The sequence below is a fragment of the Lissotriton vulgaris genome, chromosome 1_1 (genome assembly GCF_964263255.1).
Source record: "Lissotriton vulgaris chromosome 1_1, aLisVul1.2, whole genome shotgun sequence".
Taxonomy (NCBI): domain Eukaryota; kingdom Metazoa; phylum Chordata; class Amphibia; order Caudata; family Salamandridae; genus Lissotriton; species Lissotriton vulgaris.
In genome coordinates this window covers 131906961-131923220 of record NC_141685.1, presented here as the reverse complement: position 1 = coordinate 131923220, position 16260 = coordinate 131906961, and the positions used below count along the sequence as shown (strand labels likewise).

Below are 16260 nucleotides of genomic sequence, written 5' to 3'. Positions count from 1 at the left end.
ACGCTTACCTCCAGATTGGGATGGTACCTGTTATATTGCCTTCCTTCTGCCACCTGTTTTCCTAGCCCCTCCTGATTATCACAGAAATACAAATCTAGTAAAGAGTAGACTCAGAAGAGATCTCCCGATTGTCGACTACACTGAAACGGCACGGGAGCAATATACAGATTTCAATAAAGGATTCTTTTTCTTCACAGGCCCCGTCCAAAACAGTAAACTAATACAAAGATTAACTAGAACACTCGAAGCAGTAGTGAATGAAACTGCCTCCGCTCTAGGCAACTTAACAGAGGAGCAGTCCGCCATGCGGGTTGTTGTTCTTCAAAACCGTCTCGTTATTGACGTCATCTTGGCAGATAGAGGCGGAGCTTGTAAGGTCATCGGGTCAAGTTGCTGTGTTTTCATTCCAGAAAACGTGCCAACGGTATATCAAGCTATTACACGTCTTCATAAAATTGCAGGTCTGATACATCAGAATCCAGGCACCTGGACTTGGTCCGGTTGGTTCTGGACAACGTTGACTGCTTGGGGATGGAAGATCCTATCCTTCCTAGGCATTGCCCTTGTCATAATATTCAGTTGCTGCCTGTGCCTACAATGTGGGCCAGCGATTTGTGGACTGTGTGCCACATCATGCATTACACATTCCAGTTTTCACTCAAAACGCAAAAAGAAGAAAGAAGAACAAATGATGTTACAAGAACAGACTGATCGATTCATGAGGATCGATATATCATGAAGGGTCCGTAGGGAACAAGGAGGGAATGAGGAAATATAAATTTTATGGTCAAGAAATGTTCCCTAGCGTGTACCCCACCGTCTCCATGTACGAGTTTAAAGTGCATGTAACTTCCCTCCTGTGCCAGCAAATGAAGACGCAAATACATTTGCGTCCAACGTTAACATGTCCTCTTTCAGACCCGCCATGAACGGGTTGAATATTCAGTTCCTAAATATGCTATGCCAACGTCTTTTCGTGGTGTACTTTACACGTTTTTCAGCTCTGGCGAAGCAGGCCCCGAATTCTGCCATCGAGCCTTTTTCTGTCTTCTGACTCCGAACGCCTCAGCCTGGGCTGCCTCTGTACCCGTGACCTCTGCCTTACTCCCTGCGCGGCCCACGGCGCTTAGCTCAGCCTGCTGCCTGCCAAGACCAAATTCAACCTTCGCATTATCTATTCCGCTCCTCGAAAATGCATTCCTACCTACTAGTTTAAGTAAACATTCCCCCAGCTGCAGAGCAAAGGGCTCGGCCTCACTGTCTCCGTGCAAGTAATTCATAGCCTCTGTTACCATGGTAGGCCCATGCCCCCCTCGCATCTCATGTAGACACTTAGACGCTTATACACGCACTCACAGTCAGTATAGAATAGCTTCTGCCCCAGAGACCTTTCTCTTCTAGATAATATGGTTCCTAAACATCAGATATCAGATATGATAGTGGTACAAGTTGATCTGACATGCCAGACTTCTGTCTCTTTCCGCTAAGTGTAAATGTCAAGTCCCCTGCACCCTCCAGTCACACGTCATGCAGCTGCGCGCGCATCCAGGCCTCACACTTCTGCTGACATTGCAAGATTCTGCTTTTGTTGCCACCCCCTTATGACACTTACATGTGACGTTTCAAACACACACCTCTATGTTCACGCCTAGTTCACACCTTCTAATTACGTATCACTACCACGTGTATGCTCTTATCTCGTTTCTCTCAGCTGTTACGCCTACTGTATTGGTTTCTATAATATGATTTAAGTATATAAGCTATGTATTGTCAATAAAATATTGCTCTATCCCTTCCTGCACCCCTGTGGTGGCAGGAATACGATATCCGGTCTGGTACTATTCCTTTTTAAGGAATAAAACCCCTAAGAACTCTAACATCACGGACTCTGCCTCTTTCTTTCCGAGTGAGTTATTCTTGTTTTAGTACTTACCTGCATAGAAATTAAGACGGTAAATCAAATATTTACCACAAAGGGCCAAGCCTTCCTGTCTCCCTCATGTAATTCATTGCTCCCGTTACCATGGTAGGCCCATGGCCCCGCGCATTGCACTTAGACACATATGCATTCAGTATAGAATAGCCTCTGCCCGAGAGACCTTTTACTTCAGATTAAACCTACCCCAAATACAAGATATCAGACATGCTACAGGAACAGGTCGGTCTGACATGCCAGACGTCTGTCTCTTCTACTAGTGCTAAAAGTCAGACCCTTAGCTTTCTCCAGACACACGTCAATCACACGTCATACCAGCTGCGCGCGCACCCAGGTTATAGGTTTTAGCTGACTCTGCAGAATCATCTATGCATCCACCCACTTATGACACTTTTCTGTGACGTTTCCAGCACACACCTCTGTGCACGCCTTTGTACACACCTTTTTGCTACGCACAGGTGTTCTTATCATATTCTTTTCACTTGTCACGCCTACTGTATTCATTGCTATTACACAGTTATACTATATATGTCATGTACTGTTAATAAATCGTTGACATCTCTTTGCCATCATTGCATATACCCCCGAACCCTTGTATTGATGGAATTGATTTCCATGGCTCGAGCCATCCTGAATTAAAGCCCATATAACTCAGACACCCCGGACTCTGCCTCTCATTTGATTGAGCTATTCTTTTCTTGTCAGTAATTATACAGTAAAAATTGACCGGCAAATTATATTTACCACATAATTTGGCGCCTGAATAGGGACCCCTCCCCCACCCCACGCGCCGGCGATGCGTCGCAGGCCTTGCCCCCTGCCACAGCCGTGACGGACTTCTATGCGCATCTGCAGGTTTTCCTGTATCTCCCTCAGGCCTACGGAGGTGACGGAGACTGCGATCGACATCCAGACGAGGCGGTGAGGAGTGCGGAGGATCCCGACCAGAGCCCAGCCGAGAGAACAGTGTCCGAGGTGTCCAGAGGCCCACCTTGTCCGAAGCGCCGAGGCGCATGCGTAGTGCGCACAGCAGCAGTGACGACGTAGCGGTCCAGACGAGTTTCCGAGGCCTTCCGTTCCGTGCTTCCCGGTGAGTACCGTTGCTGGGGACGCATCAAGACGGGTGCATTGATTTGTATCCGGTCAAGACGGGTTTGGGTACACAGATCCGGTCTGCACTGTTTTAGCAGTGTATCTGTACTGTTTAGCAGTGCATCTAGTAATTCAGTTATTCAGCGGTTCAGATTAGTTATCGTTATAGAATTCGTTAATAGTCAGTATCTGTTCGAAATGTTTCAATGTGTTTAATGTCGTGGTATGAGTGATTGTTTGCATTTTTTTTTCTGTGTTCATTGTGTTTGCGTTCAAGTAGAGGTAGCAATGCCTTTGTTCTCGAAATTACGACAGATAGGAACTAGGAAAGGGATACTTGAAGAAGCTGTTCCCATCCCACCTAGGGACACTCCAGGACATTTTATGTACCATAAACATGGCTTAGATGCCATACTGTACTTAGACTTATGGGTGAACTATACGAAAGACTTGGCAGAAGATCAGAGATGGCCCGTTACAGGGACATGGGATGCCGAGTGCATCATGAGAGTAGAAGAAGCCTTATGGAAAAAGAAAGCCAGACAATCACTGAAAGATGCCATTGAATTGTGGCGTAAGGAATCGCATAGGCGGACAGAGAAAGCACTCAGAAAAGCAGAGAAGAGTAGAGAGGATTCCGAAAAAGCTAAAGAAAAAGAATTACTAGAAGAAGGACAGCGAGTCAGGATCGAACAACACGAGAGACAGAGTAATGCCCTTATAACAGGACTGTATCCAGTTCTGGCCGAGAGCCTGCCCAAGGCAACCCGGGAAATATCCAATGATCTGCCCCCTCCATTGGTCCCGACCAAAGTACGTCATAAACAGACCGCAGCAGATATTTTCCTTTCCTCCTATTTAGATGATGTAGCTCCCGCATATACTAATGCACCACGACAACCCGCTAATAATGATCTGCCACAGCATCTTCCTGCTGACCTAGCCACGACCCCTCCACGTCATCAACTTCCCGCACCTGTTGTCACTTCCCCTGCTGGTCCCCTTACTCTAGGTCCTAATAACCCTTTTGGTACAGATGCGACTCAGAGTCAGTCGTCCCCGATAAATATACCTTACCCACACCCAATGACATCGAGTCATGCTCACGGTTCTGCCTCAGGAGGTGCTTCAGGAGGTTCCCATCACACTCCGCCACAATTACACCGAGTGACAATGAGAGAATTAGCAATGTCGCGTACACCTAAAGCAAGCCCAGCCGAAAAACTTAAAGAGTTCCTTACAGATTGTAGATACGACCCAGTACCTGGCAAGTCAGGACCCATGATGTTAGCCTCTATACGTCTACGCCGTGTTACAGATTATCTGCTGTTATTACCAGACATGCTAGAACATCTAGACAACATATATCATTTTATTAGAACAGGAGAAAGGCCAAAATGTGTTCGCGAAGCCATGGCACACGAGAAAGTTGAGACACAAAGTATGATATTGCGATTTCTGATTAATTGTTTGATAAGGGTACAAGACCAGCCAGGCTTTTCGCAAGAAGAGGTGGAGGGATTGACGAGGTGGAGTCAGAATATTGCAGATTGTAAGCATGAAAAAGAGAAATGTATAGCGGCCATGACTAGAAACATCCGTAAAGAAATAGTAGCAATACATGCCAGACGAGAGACTGACAGGCCTCTCGAGTCAGACGACAAAGACACCTCAGAGGAGGAAGAACCAGAAGATTCAGCAGCGACCCAAGTGGCTCCAGGCACGATAGCTTACGTAGGTAGGGCGAAACTCCCTAAACAGTATTCTCTTGATAGGCCTTTCGACAGACCCATTCGTCTAGAAAACAAGAAACGTTACCTTTCCCCGATTCCAGAGCAATGTTCCCTTGAACATATATTCCAAGTTACTGATAGAATCCTGAAAGAAAGAGTAGGTTATCATGAACTCCATACCTTACGTGATCAGGAACTGGCCCGGTCCGCGGTCCAATGGGCCGGGGATGACAGTATCTATAAAGATGATTTAGTAGTGCAAACATTTCTAAGTCTTACTCCAGAAGAACAGCGAGTAGCTGGTATATACATGACCCAACATCTTATTATACAGTACGAGAATCAACAATCTGATCCAGGTCCGTTGTATAATCTATTGCAAGACTTACTTCTGAATAGATGGAGAGGCCTAGGCACTGATTTGATTAATGTAATTCTCGAACAACGCCATAAATACAGAACGTTCTTGACTCCACGTTTTGTGCCTGTTCCACCCCCAGTAAGCAATCCTTTTCACCTAGACAGACAGAACCCTTTGCGAGAAGTACATCCCATCCGGAAACCAGATGATACACTAGAACGCGTATTTGTATATACGCCCATAACTAAAATGGAATTATTGGAAATGAAGAAAATAGTGCCAAGTCATGATAAAGATCCAGCAGGGTTTCACCGTGAAATAAAAGACATGTTACGCATGGGAGATTACACATATTCCGATATTATGAAAATACTGAAAGTGCTATTACCTGCCGGTATTTACGAAAAACTCAAAGAAAAGGAATGGGAGGTGGGAGGTGGGAGACAAAAAGATTAATTGGACTGCATTGGAAGACGAAGAAAAGGGTCGGACCCCAGGTTTAGGTCTTGGGGATAAGACTAAAGCGTTACCAGGATTATTAGTACAGGTTTTGCCAAGATTGTTGACAACTAAAAAGGAGGACTGGGATGCAATCTCAGCCTACAAACAGAAACACGACGAAGACACTAGTGATTTTTATTCTAGATTCGAGAAATGTTTTATCATTAATAGCGGCCTGAAAACAAGTAGCGAGTCATACCCACACCTATTTGTAACCAAATTGGTCGAGAATTCCCTCCCCCAGGTTAAGAACCGTGTATTGAAAGTCGAGAGCACATGGCAAGCAAATACGCCATCCCAAATGTTACAAATGTTACAGTACCACCAGAACAGAATTAGGGAGGAACATGAACACGAACAGAGACGTATGAAAGACACGAAAATGAAAATGCTAGTTGCTCAGTCAGTTCCAGCTGATGGTCAGAAAAAGGGTACGACACAGTCAAATAATTCGGCGGCTCCCGTTAAAGGGACATGCAACTATTGTAAACAGCCAGGCCACTATGTAAACGATTGTGCAGTTCTGAAGCACAATATTGCCGCAGGTAAAACCAAAGAGAGACCACGTCCACCTAGACAGGACCAGGTCCAACAACACATTCCACAGAACGTGCAGCCTATGCATGTTCCACAGCAGACCGTAGCGGTACCACAGCCCCAACCCATTGCCGCGACTCAGCATGTCACACAACAGATGTACCAGTATGCACAATCTGATTACCCCGATTATCAGCAGTACACATGAAACAGCCTAGAGAGGGAGGTTGGCTTGCCTCTTATTGAAGTTCCTGTAGATCAAGAGGGTCCTTATGTACATAGTCAGGTATTAGGAAAGGATAGAAAGTTTTTGATTGACACAGGAGCAAGCAGAACTACCATCAGTCATGACGAGGTTCCAGGGGCACCCCTCTCAGGCTCACAGAATGTTTCCCTTGGATTTTCAGGAAAGCCTATTGTTAATGAAGTATCGAAACCTGTTCCCCTTGCAGTTGGTCCTTTATCCCGTACTACTGATTTATTGCTTACAAAATCATGTCCAGAAAACTTGCTTGGTATAAAAACTCTGAAAGCTCTAGAAGCTGTAATTTGTTGTTCTCCGGAAGGAGTAAGGCGGTTCCTTCGTGATTTCAAGGGCCATTATGTGTTGAGAGATTTTGATCCCAGGTTACAGAATGTTCCTGCACATTTATGGGCACAAGGCCCCACTGATGTAGGTTGTATGCAATTTACACCATATCGTGTTACACTCAAGCCAAGAGTTGTACTGCCCCGAATCCGACAATACAAGTTACCACCTGATGCTGTAGTGGCTTTACTGAAAATCATTGACGAGCTCATTGCACAAGGAGTGGTTGTAGAAACCGACTCCAACGTTTGTAATTCCCCTATCATTCCGATTCTTAAACGCACTGATCCAAATGCACCTCCAGTCTATCGACTGGTGATTGATTTACGAGAATTGAATAAATGCATTGTACCACAGTATCCTGTGGTCCCAGACATCTCTTCATTATTGACAGCTATTGATTCGGAAGCGACGTTCTTTACTGTAATCGATCTCAAGAACGCCTTCTTTAGTGTCCCCATTGATCCGGAAAGCCAGTATCTTTTCGGATTCAGTTTAAATGGCCGTAGCTTCAAATTTGCACGCGCCCCTCAAGGATTCACAGAAAGCCCCAGCATCTACAGCCAAGCATTGAAACGACAACTTGACAATATACGCATGCCTCCTAACACTGCCCTACTCCAATATGTCGATGATCTATTGATCACCGCCCGGAGTGAACCAGAGTGTGAACAAGCATCACTGACAGTTTTGTTTTTCCTGGCGGACAAGGGACACAAGGTGTCTCCTTCGAAGCTACAATTCTGCGCCCAGCAAGTGGTGTACCTTGGGCACTTGCTGTCCAAGGAGGGGAGACAGTTGACACCAGATCGTATCCAGTTAATTGCACATCTTCCACAACCCAAGACACAGAAGGAAGTACGAGCCTTTATTGGTCTCACTTCCTATTGCAGACAATGGATTCCCCAATATGCATTTCTAGCTAAACCACTTATACAGTTGACAACACAAGAGGCAGCGTTTTCGTCTGTCCTCCCATGGACTCAGGAACATACACAAGCTTTTGACGAATTAAAGAAAGCCTTATGTCAAGCACCTGTTTTAGCGACACCATGTTACAGCAAACCTTTTACACTTTTTGTCACAGAACGCGATGGCACAGCGTTATCGGTTCTCTCTCAGGTTCAAGCAGACAAATACAGACCGTGTGCTTATTTTTCGAGCACATTAGATCCAGTAGCCCAGGCCTTGCCTGCGTGCTTAAAATCAGTTGCAGCAACAGCTCTAGCAATCAGACAAAGTGATTCCATCGTATTAGGACATCAATTGACAGTACAGGTTCCACACTCTGTGGAAGTACTCCTAAATAGAACACAGACCCAACAATTGACTATAGCACGACTGACAGGTTATGAATTGACAATATTCCAACCGCACATAGAAATCCGACGTTGCAATACACTGAATCCTGCTACACTTTTACCATCGAGCACAACAGATCCTACTCCACATGACTGCGTGGAGGTCATTGATACAATCACGAAACCCAGACAAGACTTAACAGATGTTGCATTATCCGATCCAGACCTGACACTTTATGTGGATGGTTCATGTATGAGAACAAGTACAGGAGAGCTAGTGGCCGCATATGCAGTGACCACTGAAACTGAAGTCTTAGAAACACATCGCATTGACACCCTGTCAGCCCAAGCAGCAGAGCTCATTGCTCTGACCCAAGCCTGTATACGAGCCAAGAACCTTAAAGTAAACATATACACAGATTCACGTTATGCATTTGGAGTCGTACACGACTTCGGTGTCCTCTGGCAAGAAAGAGGTTTCCTGACCTCTCACGGAGCCAAAATCCAGCATGGTCCCCTCATTCAAGCTCTGTTAGAAGCAATACATTTGCCTACAGCCATAGCCATCATGAAGTGCAAAGCACATACAAAAGTCACGGACACAATTTCCCAGGGTAACGACTTTGCAGATCGAACAGCGAAACATACAGCACAGACTCATACTCATACGACTGATATGACAAAGACTGATGTATCATCACTGACACATTGCATGACAGTTAGGGACCCCACACAAGACGTCATTGACATACAGACACATGCTACTCCAGACGAAATCAAGAAATGGGCTGAACAAGGAGGGGTCCAGACTGAACAGGGATGGATGACGAGGGGAAAGACCACATGGTTTCTCCCCGACTCTATGGTCCAAGTTATTATCAACACTGCACATAGTCCAGCACATTTAGGAGAGAAAGCCATGTTAGACAGTTTACAGAACCTCTGGTTTAACAAACATTTACGAGCAGCAGCCAAACAGAAAGTGCGTACCTGCATGATCTGTTGTCAGTTCAACCCAGGAAAAGGTATTCCCGTGGAGCAAGATCGATTTTATCCTCCCGACCATCCTTTTGAAGTCCTCCAGATGGATTATATTCAGATGGACAGATGCAGAGGTTTTAAATATGTCCTCGTAGTTGTATGTGCCCTATCCCGATGGACAGAAGCATATCCCGTCCCAGATTACACTGCTCCGACCACTGCCAAACAGTTGGTTCGTGAATTCTTCCCACGGTACGGTTTGCCCCGTGTCGTATATTCGGACAATGGTCAGCCATTCTCGTCCGAACTCATGAAGCAGGTTTCCCTTCTATTAGGTTATCAGTGGAAATTCCACTGTGTCCGACATCCCGAGGCAGCAGGTCTCCTGGAGCGACATAATCAGACTCTGAAAACTCGTCTTGCCAAAGTGTGTAAAGAGAAAGGAGTAGATTGGATAGTAGCTTTGCCAGTTGCCCTCTTTTACATGAGAATGGTATCCCATTCTAGGACAGGGCTATCCCCGTATGAGGTGGTCTTTGGTAGGCCTCCTAATATGTGGGGGACGCCTATGCCACGAAAAATTACCAATGTTGATAGTACTATGCTGACAGATTACCTTGCTTCCTTGATGTCTGCACTACAATCATGTCGTTCACAGGTTGCAGCAGCCTTTCCAGACAACACCGAGGTGAAACCGCATGAGCTGGTCCCCGGAGACGTAGTCGTTGTGCGCAACTTCCACCGGTCAAGCCCTCTGGAGCCCCGTTGGAAGGATCCGAAGATCGTCTTGTTACCCACCAGGACTGCAGTGAAGCTAGAAGGAAGAAAAAAATTGGCTCCACTGGAGTCATGTGAAACGATTTTATGGACTTCCGCCAAAGACTGATTCTCAGCCCTGTCACATTCCAGAGACTGATACTAAACTCCCCCTGGTAGAGAAAACTCCTCAGCAGGAGTTCCGTATGAAGTTGAGGTCTAGTAAGTCAGACAGTTTAATTGTTTAAGTCCCCTCCTGGGTGAAGCGGTTAGACAGTTTCTTGACATGTACAAGTTAGACCCCAATAGAGAGAGAGATAGACAGGAGATCCAGAAAATAAATTATTATTGCAACCCAGGAAAAGGTATTCCCGTGGAGCGAGGTGGATTTCATCCTCCCGACCATCCTTTTGAAGTCCTCCAGATGGATTATATTCAGATGGACAGATGCAGAGGTTTTAAATATGTCCTCAGCAGGTTTCCCTTTGTTGGAATTAGGTAGCCTGGCCTAGGGCAAGACTAGCATAACAGAGGCACAGTGTAAAGGTTGCAGACCACCCAAAAGTAATTTCACGCAATAGCACTCAAAAGAAAACACTACACCAAAAATGTATGAAAATACGTACTGCTTTATATAAAAATAATATTCTTCTTTGTTGTCAAATATAAGTAGCTCACATATAAATAGCTCAAAACATTTCAAGTCACTTTTAGGTTCAGCAGTTACACTTTTTAAGTTACTAGCGGATCAGCACGTTGTCTTTAAAGCAGTTACTAAATTCTGGAGCTCCTATCACACTTTTGCATTAGGATAAACTGTACCTTAGAATCAATCAGGCTAATTATTACTCCGCTAGAATCTTGGGAGGAAACTACTACTCTCTATAAACCAAAGCAGATATCATCACAATATTAGCATTCTTTTTTTAAGCAGGATGACTGACCTTAAAAAAATCACATCACTAGATTTCCTAATAGTTAGCTATACATTTACTGTACTCTGCGCACCTTATACTATCTCTTAACACAGCCTTGCTTTAAAGGTTGGCAAGAGCAGCACTTAAATCAGATCAGAGCAACACCCCTTTGCATGGATAACAGTACAGTTTTTCTTCTAATCCTCTTTGAAAAGCAACTGGTTAAGAACCATTTAGATCAATAGTTAATTAAGCCCTGCCAGAGTTCCCTTAGGGACCCCAAACTCTTGGAGACAGAGTCTCAGCGTTCTCCCTGGTAGGGTATCTAGCCAGAACACTAGTTCCTTAGGTAGAAGGCTCTTTCCCCTTATCCTACCTCCTTACTTGCATTTCAGGGTCCTGAGTTGTCAGAGAGCGAGTGGGGGCGGACCACGTGCCAGGTTAGAGTGGTTTAGCACCGGCCAGGCACCTCAGCCTCCAGGGCACCAGCGTTCCCCTCTCCCACTCGAGCGAGCTCCTCTGGTGGTGCTCGAGCGGGGAAAGGATTTCAACCGCTTCACTGGGAGTCAGCCGGCTCCTCCGTTTCTCGCCTCTCGCTCGCGCCGGCTCCTCCGTTTGGCGCTTGAGCGAGGGAGAGATACCAGACACCTACTCGGGCTGCAGCGGTAGCCGGCGCTCCTCCGCACACGCTGATGCTGTCGCTCAACGCGCAGCCTCCAAGGAAGGACTCTTCTCGTACGTAGCTTCCTGAAGGCGCTCACCTCAGAGCGAACGAAGGACGCTCTTCTCTCCCGGACCCGCCTGCCAATCTCCGCCTCCTCCTATCCGGCCCCGCCTCACGGAGCCGGGCAGCTCAAGGGGGCATGCGCGAAAGGCGAGTGTTTCACCGCCTGAGGTCGCGCTGTTCAATCGACGCCGCCTTCCTCTTCCGCCCACTTTGACACTGACGAGGGCTTGCGCAGTCCGCTCCTCACCTCAGAGCCCGTAATCACAGCTCCACAACAGTGCCGCTCGCCCACATCGATGCAGGGACAGCACGGCTAGCTGAACGACCGTTTCTGCTCCTTCAGCATTCCCACGCCGACCCAGGTGTAGAACAGCTTGTGGTCCCGCTGTCTCCACTTCTCCAGCCCTGGTGGTCACAGGTAGGGGTTTGGCACCAGGGGGGGCGCGATTTCAGCAGTTGGGCAGCACTGGGGTACAAGCAGAGCAAGGGGAGGGGCACCAGGATAAGCCCCTCTCCGTAGGAGAGTCCTTCTTCACAGTCTCTCCAGAATCAAACTGCTGAGCAGAGGACTGCGCTCCGCAGCGCTGCAGTCTCCTTCTCCTATAGACTTCCCCTATATATTTTAGAAAAGGGGCAAGCTAGGCGCCCAGGGTCTCCAGTAACTTCCCACAGCGGGGCCAGGGCAAATAACCAACAGGGGAATCGTGGGTTGGACCATAAGGTGGCTTCCCAGTCTAGGAGGTCAATCCTAAGTCCAGCCTCTTCCCACCCTCAGCTACAGCCTGTCCTCCAGCTGACTTCCACAGGTAGACAAAATGGCTGCCCCGCATTCCGCCTTATATAGGCTGCCCTTCAGTGGTCCAGAATGGACCAGAAGGTTCTAGAATGCCCTATGTTAGGCTATGGCCAAGTTCTGTTGGTGACAGTTGGGGCAGTTGGTGGCCACCATTTTAGGTGGTGCCAACTTTCCTGTCAGAACAGGCCTCTGGGCCTGAGGTAAAAGATTATGAGGGGGGGAAAAAACACCTATCCCCCTGGCCAACACCTACAAAAAGTCAGTAGACACAAAAATTAACCAGGGTATGAGGGGCAAAAAGGGGACAAAATAAATAAATATTGGGAGGGACTTCGCCAAAAAGCCAGACAGGTCTAACACCCTTCTATTAGGTTATCAGTGGAAATTCCACTGTGTCCGACATCCCGAGGCAGCAGGTCTCGTGGAGCGACATAATCAGACTCTGAAAACTCGTCTTGCCAAAGTGTGTAAAGAGAAAGGAGTAGATTGGATAGTAGCTTTGCCAGTTGCCCTCTTTTACATGAGAATGGTAGCCCATTCTAGGACAAGGCTATCCCCGTATGAGGTGGTCTTTGGTAGGCCTCCTAATATGTGGGGGACGCCTATGCCACGAAAAATTACAGATGTTGATAGTACTATGCTGACAGATTACCTTGCTTCCTTGATGTCTGCACTACAATCATGTCGTTCACAGGTTGCAGCAGCCTTTCCAGACAACACCGAGGTGAAACCGCATGAGCTGGTCCCCGGAGACGTAGTCGTTGTGCGCAACTTCGACCGGTCAAGCCCTCTGGAGCCCCGTTGGAAGGATCCGAAGATCGTCTTGTTAACCACCAGGACTGCAGTGAAGCTAGAAGGAAGAAAAAATTGGCTCCACTGGAGTCATGTGAAACGATTTTATGGACTTCCGCCAAAGACTGATTCTCAGCCCTGTCACATTCCAGAGACTGATACTAAACTCCCCCTGGTAGAGAAAACTCCTCAGCAGGAGTTCCGTATGAAGTTGAGGTCTAGTAAGTCAGACAGTTTAATTGTTTAAGTCCCCTCCTGGGTGAAGCGGTTAGACAGTTTCTTGACATGTACAAGCTAGACCCCAATAGAGAGAGAGATAGACAGGAGATCCAGTAAAAGAAATTATCATTGCAAAAATCTTCGTAGTCGATGTATCTGCACGTTACTTATTATGTTTTTTCTGAGTCTTACGTTAATATGCATCAGTTGGATGTTATATATGTATTTTCCGATTGCACACTCTTTTTCTAATGACACTACAGAACACACGTTTAGTGAATTACCTCCACATGAATTGTCTTATCGACTTGCGCTGCGCAACAATACCTTCATCCGTATGTCACACCATTCTCACCAGATCAACAATGCTACTAATTGTTGGATATGTGGCCGACTCCCTCTCTATCAGAATTACAAGGGAGCTCTGCCCCTCTTTCCTTACCCGTTTACACATAATGGTTCCTGTGGTGCATGGTTTAGTTTAATATCTTCTTTAGACACTGAATCCAGAGTTTCCCAAGGCAAATGGATATGGGGAAATCTGAACACAGTCATGAACAAAGCATGTTTCCCAGATGAAGAAGGTCTTCCACAAATGACGGGGACCGATCTAGAAAATGAAGTGTATGGATTAGGAAATTTCACACTTAACCTCATGATTCTAAATGTTCAATCGGAAACTAGTCCAGACTTGCCATCTATATCAGTTTTACCAGCAAAAGGCGTATTACGTGTCAGAAAGAATGGTTCAGTACATCTAGGCCATAGTGATTGTACTATTGTGGTCGAATTCAGTGATGAAGGCAAGTCTACATTCAAAGCTTCCCGACATTCCTATTTCATTTGTGGTCATACAGCTTATGTACGTTTACCTCTAGACTGGGATGGTACTTGTTTCATTGCATTCCTATTGCCCCCAGTTTTTCTAGCCCCATCTGACTATCACAGGAATTCCCGCCTCAATCTCGTTAGGCACAAGAGAGATCTCCCAATAGTTGATCAGACTGAAACCGCATGGGAACAATATACAGATTTCAATAAAGGATTCTTTCCTTATTTAGGTACTGTCTCCAATAGTAAACTGATACGCAAATTAACCAGAATTCTCGAAGCAGTAGTGAATGAGAATACTTCAGCTTTGGGCAACTTAACAGAGGAGCAGTCTGCTATGAGACTTGTTGTTCTTCAGAACCGCCTTGTCCTTGACGTCATCCTGGCCGATAGGGGCGGAGCTTGTAGAGTCATCGGATCCAGTTGTTGCGTGTTTATTCCTAATAACGCGCCATCAGTCTATAAGGCCATCACCAGACTTCACGAAATTGCCCATCAGATACATCAGAATCCAGGCTCCTGGACTTGGTCCGGTTGGCTCTGGAGTGTAATAACAGCCTGGGGATGGAAGCTATTGTCATTTCTAGGGATTATATTGGCCATAGTATTCAGTTGTTGTTTATGTCTTCAATGTGGGCCAGCGATTTGCGGCTTGTGCGCCACAGCTTGTATTCCCCGCTCAAGTTCACGTTCCCATTCCCGACTAAAGAAAGAAGAACAGATGATGTTATATGAACCGATAGATGGTCTCATGAAAATAGATATATCCTAATGGGTCCGTAGGGGACAAGGAGGGAATGAGGTAATTGAAATTTTTATGGTCAGGTATGTCCCCTAACGTGTACCCCAACGTCTCCATGTACGAGTTTTAAGTGCATGTAACTTCCCTCCGCAACCGAATCTGAAGACGCAAATACATTTGCGTCCAACGTTAACATGTCCTCTATCGGATCCACCATGAATGAATTGATAATTCAGTTCCTAACTATGCCTTGCCAACGTCCTTACATGGTGCACTTTCACGTTTTTCCTGGCTCTGCAGAGCTAGGCCCTGATTTCTGCCATTGAACCACTTTTTGTCTCCGTCTCTGAAAGCTGCAGCGTGGAGATGCATCCCTGACCTCTGCCTTACTTCCTGCCAAGCGAAGCGGTGCCTGGCTCGGCCTGGTCTGCCTGCCAAAACAGTATTTTGCCTTCGAGTTATCAGTGTAGTCAGTTCAGCCTCCTCGAAAACACATTCCTGTCTAGTGAAATAGGTAAACATATCCCCGGCTGCAGAGCAAAGGGCCAAGCCTTCCTGTCTCCCTAATGTAATTCATTGCTCCCGTTACCATGGTAGGCCCATGGCCCCGCGCATTGCACTTAGACACATATGCATTCAGTATAGAATAGCCTCTCCCCGAGAGACCTTTTACTTCAGATTAAACCTACCCCAAATACAAGATATCAGACATGCTACAGGAACAGGTCGGTCTGACATGCCAGACGTCTGTCTCTTCTACTAGTGCTAAAAGTCAGACCCTTAGCTTTCTCCAGACACACGTCAATCACACGTCATACCAGCTGCGCGCGCACCCAGTTTATAGGTTTTAGCTGACTCTGCAGAATCATCTATGCATCCACCCACTTATGACACTTTTCTGTGACGTTTCCAGCACACACCTCTGTGCACGCCTTTGTACACACCTTTTTGCTACGCACATGTGTTCTTATCATATTCTTTTCACTTGTCACGCCTACTGTATTCATTGCTATTACACAGTTATACTATATATGTCATGTACTGTTAATAAATCGTTGACATCTCTTTGCCATCATTGCATATACCCCCGAACCCTTGTATTGATGGAATTGATTTCCATGGCTCGAGCCATCCTGAATTAAAGCCCATATGACTCAGACACCCCGGACTCTGCCTCTCATTTGATTGAGCTATTCTTTTCTTGTCAGTAATTATACGGTAAAAATTGACCGGTAAATTATATTTACCACAAGGTGGAGATGTTGCACACTCAGTGTCTAAAATTAGAAGAGGCTACTTCAGAGTGATCCTTAAATGAGAACACCAATTGTGTGTTGTCAGCATTAGAGATCACTCTGACACCACAATATTCTACCACTGAGGCCAGAGGAGAGAGATATACATAAAAAAATAGCGGGCCCAGCGTGGATCCCGAAGGGACTCCACAGT

The 16260-nt window shown here is 46.2% G+C and overlaps 1 protein-coding gene across 3 annotated transcripts in view; it reads right to left on the bottom strand.

Moving 5' to 3' along the window:
- The window catches only part of LOC147737767 (uncharacterized), a 408580-nt gene that overhangs the window by 380630 nt on the left and 11690 nt on the right, over nt 1-16260 (bottom strand). Inside the window, exon 3 of one of the 3 annotated variants that reach the window (XR_015302273.1) lies at nt 12886-13077. The exons of the other annotated variants lie outside the window; for them this stretch is intronic. The gene's annotated coding sequence lies outside the window, so the exon portion shown is untranslated. Of the gene's footprint in view, nt 1-12885; nt 13078-16260 lie in introns of those variants that run through there. 3 annotated transcript variants of the gene reach the window in all.